Below are 12,078 nucleotides of genomic sequence, written 5' to 3' on the forward strand. Positions count from 1 at the left end.
CCAAGGGGCTTCAAAAACATATGCGGTGAAATCTCCTAGCCTTAGCCTGTTTTAAAAACCGGAAACGGCTATACCGGTTTGTTTTTGTGAAACGCTGTGGTATTTACTGACTGATAAAATCTCTGTATGATAAAAATAATAATAAAAAAAGAACCAGCCACATCATCCTGCACCTGTGATGTTAGGGTCTTTTCACACTTTTTCTGCATGCCCTTCTGCAATGTTTTCAGTTTCACTGGAATTAAGTTACACTTTACTACCCACAAGTTACTGTGATGAAATAGAATGTTTGACCTATGTCCACAACAAAAAAGTTAATAAAAATCCTCTGTCATCAGCAGAAAAACAAATTCTGTTGTATCTTGTAATGAACTAACAGAAATGCAGATGCCATATCCCATATGTCAGCATCTAAATGCTAATTTTGCGTTACTTAGTGGGAGGGGAGCGCATTAAATACTAAGCTTTTTATTACAGAGACATTAAATGCAAAACATGCATTAGCAGTTATCGCCCACAGAATCTTATGTATCAGGAAATGCAAGAATTAAAGCCACAGCAGCAGTATTAACTCTGCTATAATACGCTATACATGTATATACATTCCTGTATATTACCCAATGTTAAATTTTACAGTGTAAGCAGAATTACGTAGGGCTGTATTTGTGTATACATGTAGAACGATACTAGAGGTGAGAAAAATAGCTACTGGAGAGAAATCTGCCATGAATAGTTGTAGTAATTTAATAGTATTAAGGCATATTTCTTAAGTGGACAGGGCCAAATTAATGCTGCAGCTACAAGCAAAAGAGCCTTTCAGGTTTTCTGGCTCATTTTTCCTCACATTGTACAGTCTTCAGCCAAACTGAAACATGTCAGGCTCATAAGCATGATGATAATGGACATTAAGAATTTAATAGTGCCGTGATATAGTGGTGCTACATCTCACAAATTATTTTTCCACTACACATACAGTCAGTTAAATCCACTAGTAAATACACATGTATATGCTAATGCCTCCCGGATGTGACCACCTTACCAAGTATTTACAGCCAGTGAATGCTGTGCAACTCAAGTAAATGTATTTCATTCATAGAAGTCTCAATCACAAATGTGGATAGCATTTTGTTAACCTTTCCCTCCTTTATTATTTCAAGATGTTTCATGGTACTTGCCTTACACTATATGGACTGGAGCAGCAAGTGGATGAATGTCCTTTATTTGTTTTATTAGCCCCATAAAAAGCATAAGCAGGAATGCTCCTTCTAAACAATAATAATCATGATTTGGTTTAAAAGTTTGTCAGAATTTGGGGGACAGACAATCCCCATAGTATCCAGAAAAGGAGTAGTATTACAGTTTGATAAACCTTTTATAGGTTTTTTGACATTGTGGCTACCTTTTTTTTTTTTTTTTTCATTTATATTTTACTCTCTGGTTTGTGAAATACACAATTTCTGAATAATAAATTTCACGCTGACCTAAACTGAATAATAAATTTCACATGACCTAAATCGCACAGGTAATAGTTATATAACGACGATAATGAGTTAATGAATAGGCACGTAACGGGATGATATGAGCTTTGGCTATGGTAATTTACGACGGGCGAGTTAGGCGGAACGATTCCCTCGCGTACCCGGCCGGATAAAGCAATCCCCATGTGTTAACGCTAAACCTGGCGTTAAGGAGGTTTCATTCCAGATTTCAGTAGAGAATTTCGGCGACCCGGATGGGATGCTGCCTCGGAAACTTGACGAACCCACGGGATTGTGAAGACTCTGGCGTCGTCTAAGTGTTTTTCAGGGAGATCCTCCGAACCCCTGATCTGGTGAGTTTGGAGTAAGAGCCCTGGTGGGGTTTTTTTTTTTGGTTGTTTTGGTTGGTTGGTTTGTTTGTTTATGTTTTTTTTAAGGCATTAGCAAAGGTAACACAGACTGGAAAAGCCTGTCCGTAAGACTGGACGCAAGAAATTCCCACGGGACTCTGCTATTAAGGGAAACCTGGGAAGAAAGGCGAGATTACACGTTATTACGGTGACGTGCCCGGAGTGTCACCTGGGGTCAGAAGAAAGCCTCGATCGCACGTAAGGTGCGGGCTAGGGTATCGCGGGGCATTGGCCAATGTACGTGTCTAATTATTATCTTGTATAACAGCCTCGTTTAGTTTGTTAGGCGGTGTCATAGTTTTGTGTACGTAATTGTTTATTTTGTTTAATGTGGGTTCCGACCGGTCTAAGGGGTCTGAGAGCGGTCTTTTCAAAAATTCACCTCTGGAATGTATATTAAAATATTGGAGGGACCTGGGAAGCGAACCCCTTATCTGGGAAACAATTAATTGACTATTGTAATCGTTGGTGGCCACTGTAAGTTTTAGAAGCTCGAGAGAAGTGGCCAAAGAACAGACCTTACAGCTTAACGCTATATACTGTCGATGTTGTTTTGTTGGAGGGAAGGGAAACAGGAGGAAGTGCCTTACGTTGATTTTTCTTTTTGTGGCTACATCATCCGGAATGGCAAAAGGATGATGTACGATTCCGAGCGACCCTACGGTTTTAACATTAGAGAAGGATTGGGCAAAGAAGTTAAAGGTGTGCTGTTCGCCACATAGATGTCTGGGCCCCCTGCACACCAACCAGACCCCATGCACCTTGCTGGGCCGCTATGCACACCGACGAGGCCCTCTAGAGCACAACCACGCCTCCTAGACTTTGCCTGGCGACTCTGCAAGCCACCAGACCCCGAGCTCACTACTTGGCCCCCCTGGACCATCTCTGGGCCCCCAGATGTCCAACTACACCCCCTGAACCTCACCGAGAGCCCCTACGCCTCGCCTGGACCCCGTGCACCTCAACCAGCCCCCTTGCAGCCCGACAAGATGCCTGGCACACCAAACTTACCCTCTATACGCCGAGACCTCTGTAGTCCGCTTGGCCCTGGTGTGCTAACTCTGAGCACCCCGCGTGCCAATTGTACCCCCTGACAGCAACCAGATGCCCTGCACCCTGTCGGTGTCACCTGAACCCCAGCCAGCCCCCCTACAACTTGCATGGCCAGAACAGCGTTTTAGGCCCACGGCGAAAACTTTTCGCATAAAGCGCTCAGAGGTACGATCGTCGCTGTACAGCACTGTTTCCTCCAAACTACCACGCTGCACACAGCAATCCCTGTCTAGCTGCTTCCTTTCAGTGGGAACACACAAACGTTCAGCAGAGCCAGAACAGCGCTTTTAGCCCGAAAGCAAAAACTTCTCACGGAAAGCACCTGCACGTACGAGGGTCGCTGTACAGCACTGTTTCCTCCAAACTAGAGTGCCAGCTTAAGTGCCAGCTTGACTGCCAGCTTGAGTAGTACTTTTACTTGGGGTACTATGTAAGTACTGTATTTTATAAGCAATATGTATAAGAAGCAATATATATACTACATTAAGTGATACAATAATTGATACGAAATACATTACGTAATGTAATATATAAGTAATATTTTAGTAATATATCAGTAATATATATTATAATATGTAATAACTGAAGTGCCAGCTGAAGTGCCAACTGAAGTAGTACTTTTCCTTTGGGTACTCTATAAGTGCTATATGTTATAAACAATATATATAGTACAAAGGAATACATTATGTGATACATTAAGTGCGACGCAAGTGATACGTAATATATTAATGTAATATATAAGTTATATATTAGTACTACAATAGTAATATTTAGGTGATATATATTATGGAATCACTGAAGTGACAACTTGAGTGCCAACTGAAGTAGTCCTTTTACTTGGGGTACTATGTAAGTAGTATATATTATAGACAATATATATCAGAAGCAATATATGTAATACATTATGTGATACAATAAGTGATATTAAATATATTACATAATGTAATATAAGCAATATATTTGAAATGTATTAGTATTATTTAGGTACAATATATTATAATATGTAATCCCTTAAGTGCCCCCTTAAGTGCCCCCTTAAGTGCCCCCTTAAGTGCCCCCTTAAGTGCCCCCTTAAGTGCCCCCTTAAGTGCCCCCTTAAGTGCCCCCTTAAGTGCCCCCTTAAGTGCCCCCTTAAGTGCCCCCTTAAGTGCCCCCTTTTACTTGGGGTATTATATAAGTACTATATATTATAAACAATATCTATAATACATTAAGTGATACAATAACTGATACAAAATAATATACTAGTAATATATATTACATTACTGAATATAAGTAATATATAGTGTAATAAGTTCTATCCTAGAGTGCCACCGAGGGTGCCAACTTAAGTGCCACCTTGAGTGCCAACTTGAGTAGTACTTTTACTTGGGGTACTATATAAGTACTATATAATATAATCAATATATATAAGAAGCAATATATATAATACATTAAGTGATAGAATAACTGATATGAAATACATTAATTATTGCAATATTGAAGGAATATATTAGTAATATATTAGTAATATTTAGGTAATATATGTTATAATATGTAATCACTGCAGTGCCACCTTGAGTGCCACCTTGAGTGCCACCTTGAGTGCCACCTTGAGTAGTACTTTTACTTGGGTATTATATAAGTACTATATAATATAATCCATATATATAAGCAGCAATATATATAATACATTAAGTGATACAATAAGCGATATGAAATACATAACTTAATGGAATATATAAGAAATATATTAGTAATATATATTATAATATGTAATAACCGAAGTGCCAACCGAAGTGCCAACCGAAGTGCCAACCGAAGTGCCAACCGAAGTGCCAACCGAAGTAGTACTTTTACTTGGGGTATTATATAAGTACTGTATTTTATAAGCAATATATAATACATTAAGTGATACAATAAGTGATATGAAATACATTACGTAATGTAATATATAAGTAATATATTAGTAATATATTGAAAGATGACTAAACACTAAGCGATAAGGACACCCAGAAGGCTATGCCATAAGGCAAGAAGACTCGGAGGGCCACGATGGTGATGTGAGGAGGCTATATGGCAGCCTACAAGAAGCAGTAAGTGGAATGGCCCCTTATGAGAAGCTACTGTCAAAACGGAGACGATGGATATGCAAGAAGACGGGCTTCAAGACCTAAGAACGTCAGGATACGGGAAAGAAGTCACCGGCAGGAACAACGGACGCCTAAATAGCAGAGCTGACGCCAGAGCCTGCGACGGTGCTGCGCAAGACTTCCGACTGGAGACTTCCAAGACCTACCCACGCTTCAAGCTTATAACGCAAGAATAAAAAGCACCCGATCGGCAGCGTGCCGATGAAGATGGGCGTTCGATACCCTAGGGATGGCCCCTGAGACGCGTGCCGTGCTCCTCGAGCTCAAAGAGATGTGAGGACATAGAGATCCGAGGAAGGACAAAGACACAGCAGACAGAAGAAACAAACTACACGATGACACACGCAGAGGCTGGAACTGCCCTGCCCGGGACACGCGAACATCGAGGGGAAAAGTAATCCGTTCCCTTTACCTGACCGGAGGGCCCCGCTCCCGTACAGCCTTCTCCCCCGTGCTAACTTTCAAACGCTTCCCTGCAATTCCCAACCTCGTCCCCTCCTCTCGGCCCCGTTCGGTCGACTCAGCTTTCAGAGGGCCAGAGGTCCGATTCCATCCTTGACAAAAACAGCACAGCAGCTAACTAGCACCTTCCTGCAGTGGCCAGATTCCTTTATCGCCTGCAAAAAAGCACAGAAGAGCACAACTGCTGGTCGGTATCACGCTGCTCCCCGCTTACCTCTGCGGAGCCAGGGACGAACGACACGCCGAGACGGGTTCAATGTGGAAGATAGAGCATCAATCAACGCGTGTCTCTTTATTGGTCCAGCGTATATATATTTATACAGACAATGATAATTATTATGCCTACTAGTCACTAGCTGATTGGCTTAAGCTCTAAAGGTCGTATTCACATGGTCTACCTACTTGCAGTTAGCTTACAGCACAAGCTTCTCATAACACTAAGTTTCTCATGCTACTATTTCTGATTCCTATTGACTTGTTTTCGATACACAACAGTACCATAACACAATGTTTCTCAGACCACCGTTACCATAACACTGGGTTTCTCAGACCACTATTCCTAATTCCCCTTAACCTGTTTTTGACACACCACGGTACACAGGGCTGAAGCGTCCTTGACATTCTTCATGTATCAGCAGCTGCTAGCAGCTGCAGGCAAACCCTAGTGGGGCCCAGCATCAGCAAGGCAGCATCAGCCCTTAGAACAGGCTCTGATCGTACAATTGCTCGGTGGGCTCAGGACCCTTGTCTCTGAGCCATTCTCCAACAATTCCTCCTTTTTCTTTTTGTATGAGCAGAGCCTGCGCTAACGTTCGTTCAAAGATTTTCTTAATACATGACAAGGCACAACTTAGGCATGCAGGCTTACAATCTATTGGCTACAGGCACTCATCACGCACCCGGGAGTGCTGTGATAGGTCTGCATCGTTAGCACGCGTGAACAAACTAAATCTACTTTGTGGTTAGTGCATCCAGGCATTCAAACAGGAAGGAAGCACCAGCCTGACTTCCTCCTTCTTGCCCTTCCAGGTGACCTCAAGGGCAGGATTACCACGTGGCAGTTTTCTGCTCAGAGACCCAGCCTGGATTGTCCAAACCCTGTAGGATCAGTGCATAACCCTGATCCCCGCCCCGCCCCCCCCCCCCCCCCCGAAAAATTCCTACCAGCTTTTCCCCCTTTTTCTTTTTGGACAATCCAGACTCCTTTTCACACTCGATTCATAGCATTCATACAGCATTTCCACACAGACCCCAATACCATCATGACAATCATAATGACAATCAGCATTACCAGTCCATGCATCAACAAAGCTTTCAGCCACCCAGCAATTTCCAAATTTTGTAGATTTGCAACCATCATCAGTCAATTTTCCAAATTCCCAAGTCTCGTAACCAGTCTGTCAGTCCATGTTCCAATCTTATGCAGTCTTATGTAGTGAGAAAACCATCCTTACAGTTTTAAAAGTGTCAGCAATTGTAACAACAGAGTATGCAATACAGAATTTTGTACAGGTTTCACCATGCTATGTTCTAAATATTGCAATGAACCCACAACATACAATGAATCTGATAAACATGAACAAGTTCTTGATGCCAGCCGTTGATGTTGAAACACCCAGATGACAGTTCAGAGTTCTAAAGTTTGTAAGGAGTCTCCAGACGCCCCGAGGAGAATCTCGAGTTCCCGGGTGTCCCCCATCCGTTGTCACTACCGGGCAGGCCAACGCTCCAGCAGCATGCCAGTCCCCTTCTAACAAGGCACCACGGATCACCCCACTCCATCGGGACTGAGCTAAAAGCAGAGCTGGTTCTGGCACGGGTGATGGGAGTGGGTGTGGTAGGGCTGCCAGCAGCGCTTTCTTTTCTTGTAATTGTAAATGCAGAGTTCTGTTCTGTAGCTTAACTTCTGTAATTTTCTTTCAAGTTCTTGGACTTTGTCACTGTCCTTTACCAATGTGTGACCCTGTTGCTTTAATTCGGACAGAGCCTCCATTTTTCTCTCTGACTCAGACACTGACACACCATCAGGGGCAGAACCATCCAAAGGGTGGGGGGGCGGGCAGAGTTTATGGTGGCATGCCGCTCCACCCAGTATCCCCGCGCCGCCTGATTTCTCTGCGGCTTCTTGCACGGTGGAGCAAACAGGAATACTTGGTGACATGCCCTTAACAGAGCGGAGCTGCTGATTAACCCCGAAGAAGGTGGCTAATCGTGATGGACAGTTGGTTTCGGCAGGGACCGGCGGAGATGGTACAGCACCAATAGCCACCATAGCAGCAGCAGCTACTTTATTTTCTGCTGGCATCTCCCTCAGGGCTTTTACGATCGTTCGCCAGACCACCCCTTGCTGTTGTGCTTCACTGCCTTTATTGCCTCCAGTGATGGTCTCGTCACACAATAAATCACCTACTTCGCGCCACTCCTGTTGGCTAAATATTAGCGAGGGGCCATCGTCCCTCTGCGCCTCCGCCTCTGGGGGGGGGGGCATGACTGTAAGGGCACTGGTGGGGGGCTGGCCTCCAGACTTCCCCTACTTATGTTAACTGAAACCGGCACTCCTGTTGATGGTACAGGAATACGATCACTGTCAAAGAGCATAGGTCCGGATGCCTCACTATCTGGGGTAACAGTGGAACTTTCCCCCCCCAACTTTGTAGTTGCCACAGCTGCAAGGTTCTTTTCAAGCTGGTACTGCTTACTATTATTCACCACCTCCCGCCACGGTTTCATCATTTTCCTTGCAGCTTTATCCTCGTCAATTACCATATCCCATAAAATATCACCTAATCATCTCCACTCCTCGACATCAAAAAGAGAATTAGGATCTTGAAAACATCTTTTGACCCGTCCTAACGCTACTAAACCCGCAAGTGATTTTATACAATCTACTCGCCGCTTTTCTAAAAAGCGCTGTAACAAATCCAGGGCTACCTCCTGTTCCATCTCGTCAACCTGGTGCTCCTTGATTAAAGCACCTCCGGTCCTGTGCTCCCTGGATAAAGCACAGTACCGTTACTGCCGACCCACCCCTGATTAAGGCACCGTCGGCCCTTTGCTCCTTGACTAAAGCACAAAAATACTCCCGCCGGCCTGTGCTCCCTGCTTAAGGCACAAAAAATACTCCCGCCGGCCTGTGCTCCCTGTTTAAGGCACAAAAATACTCCCGCCAGCCTGTGCTCCCTGCTTAAGGCACAAAAAATACTCCCGCCGGCCTGTGCTCCCTGCTTAAGGCACAAAAAATACTCCCGCCGGCCTGTGCTCCCTGTTTCAGGCACAAAAAATACTCCCGCCGGCCTGTGCTCCCTGTTTCAGGCACAAAAAATACTCCCGCCGGCCTGTGCTCCCTGTTTCAGGCACAAAAAATACTCCCGCCGGCCTGTGCTCCCTGTTTCAGGCACAAAAATACCCCCTTACTTTGATATGTTGCTGATGCTCCGTGACTAAGGCACCAGTTGCAGCTCTTGCCAGCAGCTCTTGCGGAGAGCGACCCTCTATCTTGGTTCAGGTCCTCAGAACGACCCGTCGGAGGCCCACTGTCCAATCGTTTTTGATTCGGCTAGGCACTACTGTATCTGATGTTTCCCCGCGTTTGTTTCTGCCGCTGCTGTATGCAGCGCCTTTCCGCGTCAGCTTCCGTCGCCCCTCTGCATCAGTTCCGGCGCCTCCCCGCTTCCACTTCCGGGGCCACCCTGCGCTCGCCTCCAGCGCCCCCTCGCGTCCACCCCCGGGGCCGCTCAGCGTCCGCCTGTGGCGTCTCTTTGCGTCCGCTCCCTTGGCTGCCGCAGTCAGCTCCTTACCACGTCAGTTCCAGTGCCTTTCTGCCTCCGCTCTGCAGGGCCGGTCACTTCCGTTCTTTCGGGGCCGATCCACCTCTGCTCTGTGGGGCCAGTCCCTTCTGTTCTTGCGGGGCCGGCCCGACTCCGCTCTGCGGGGCCGGTCCAGCCGGCTTCTCTCCCCATACTCTCCCTGGGCTGCCGGGGCTGGTGCCTCTCCGTCTCAGCTCGTGGACCCTGCACGCTGCTGTATTTGGTGTTTCTCCGGGTCCGTTCTCGAATTCCTCGGTTGTTGCTGTTTTCTCCGGGTTCGCCGCTCCATCTGTGTTATTCTTCTATGCAGGTCCCTGTTCGGGCGCCATCTTGTGGAGCCGCGGACGAACAACACGCCGAGACGGGTTCAGTGTGGAAGATAGAGCATCAATCAACGTGTGTCTTTATTGGTCCAAGGTACATATATTTATACAGACAATGATAATTATTATGCCTACTAGTCACTAGCTGATCGGCTTAAGCTCTAAAGGTCGTATTCGCATGGTCCACCTACTTAAGTGGCCACTTAAGTAATTACATAATATTTATATATTACATTACCTAATATATTAGGTACCGCTTAATGTATTACTTCTATATATTGCTTATAATACATATTGCTTATAATACATATTGCTTATAATACATATTGCTTATAATACATATTGCTTATAATACATATTGCTTATACATTACCCTAAGTCAAAGTGATACATGCGAGACCACTTAAGTGGGCACTTAAGTGGCCACTTAAATGATTACATAATATTTATATATTACATTACCTAATATATTAGGTACCGCTTAATGTATTACTTCTATATATTGCTTATAACATATATTTCTTATAATATATAGTACTTATACATTACCCTAAGTGTAAGTGATATATCCGAGACCACTTAAGTGGGCACTTTGCATTTTGGTTGTTTTCTTGGAAACTAAAGCACATCGTTGTCGATAAGAGTATCGCTATTGCCTTTATTCAACTCTTCTGTTACAGAGCCTAATCAAATGCCCATCTTTTTCTATGTAGACCCTGGAAAAATTAAGCAGAACTCCCTACCAGGTCGCATCGCCGACACAACAGGCCCAGTAAAAGAACAGGTATTGTCATTTCTGGCAAGAGTCGCTTTCTCCACAGAGCGCTACACCTGTTGTAAACTTCAGGCAGAGAAGAAAATTGCCCTCTGCTCCTCTGGCTGACTTTATACATGTGGGGGTTTGGCCCCGCCCCTTTCCCAGGGGATTGTGGGCGGGCTGGTGGGCAGGCCGGTGGGCGGGGCCCGGGGTATATGAGCCCCAGCTGCAGCTCAGGGAGCTCATTCCACTTCTGGGTTTCTCAGGTGTCAGTGTTCTCTCAGTCCTTCAGTCAGGAGCAGCTTTTGAGCTATTTAAGGTCGTGAGACAGATGTGTTTTGATCTTTCGAGAGACAGAGTCATTTGAGATAAGATTTTCTGGACCGGTCAAGGTTCAACATCATATATAGGAAACAGAATGTTTATCTGTAGCTTGCTTTTTTAATTTTTTTTTTTTTTTTTTTTTTTTTTTTTCACTTTACATTAGTAATTTTCTTTGGGAGGGCAAGATAGTTTAATAAGATAGTTTCACCTTCGGGATCATCTGAGCATCCGAAAGCAGCCAGGTAGTAGCAAGGACGAGCACGGGGCTGGTAACTTCTCACAAGCGCAACAGTAACTTTGTCTCTTGGCAAGCTAGGTAGCGCAAGCGGCAATGGCTGCAGTATCTGACTCCAGAATGAGCAGGTGAGCAGAACACCGCAATGCTTCTTAGGATGGGGGTGGGTAGTGGAAGAAGTAAGCGGGGAGCAGCATGATACTGACTGGCAGTTGTGCTCTTCTGTGCTTTTTTGCAGGCGATAAAGGAATCTGGCCGCTGCAGGAAGGTGCTAGTTAGCTGCCGTGCTGCTTTCGTCGAGGACGGAATGGGACCTCCGGCCCTCTGAAAGCTAAGTCGAGCGAACGGGGCCGAGAGGAGGGGCCGAGGTTGGGAATTGCAGGGAAGCGTTTGAAAGTTAGCACAGGGGAGAAGGCTGTACGGGAGCGGGGCCCTCCGGTCAGGTAAAGGGAACGGATTACTTTTCCCCTCGATGTTAGCGTGTCCCGGGCAGGGCAGTTCCAGCCTCTGCGTGTGTCATCGTGTGGTTTGTTTCTTCTGTCTGCCGTGTCTTTGCCCTTCCTCGGATCTCTAATGTCCTCACATCTCTTTGGGCTCGAGGAGCACGGCACGCGTCTCAGGGGCCGTCCCTAGGGTATCGAACGCCCATCTTCATCGGCACGCTGCCGATCGGGTGCTTTTTTTCTTGCGTTATCAGCTTGAAGCGTGGGTAGGTCTTGGAAGTTTCCGGTCGGAGTCTTTTGCGCAGCGTCGTCGCAGGCTCTGGCGTCAGCTCTGCTATTTAGGCGTCCGTTGTTCCTGCCGGTGACTTCTTTCCCGTATCCTGACGTTCTTAGGTCTTGAAGCCCGTCTTCTTGCGTACCCATCGTCTCCGTTTTGACGGTAGCTTCTCGTAAGGGGCCGTTGCACTTACTGCTTCTCGTAGGCTGCCGTATAGCCTCCTCACGTCGCCATCGTGGCCCTCCGAGTCTGCTCGCCTTACGGCATACCCTTCCGGGTGTCCTTATCGCTTAGCGTTTAGTCATCTTTGAACGGTGTCATTTGTAGTGTTTTGTGTGTGTCTGTGTGGCTTGGAGCTGCTCTGCCTGGAGGTGTAGA

Source organism: Tyto alba, unplaced genomic scaffold (assembly GCF_018691265.1).
Source record: "Tyto alba isolate M040663 unplaced genomic scaffold, T.alba_DEE_v4.0 Super-Scaffold_20, whole genome shotgun sequence".
NCBI lineage: Eukaryota > Metazoa > Chordata > Aves > Strigiformes > Tytonidae > Tyto > Tyto alba.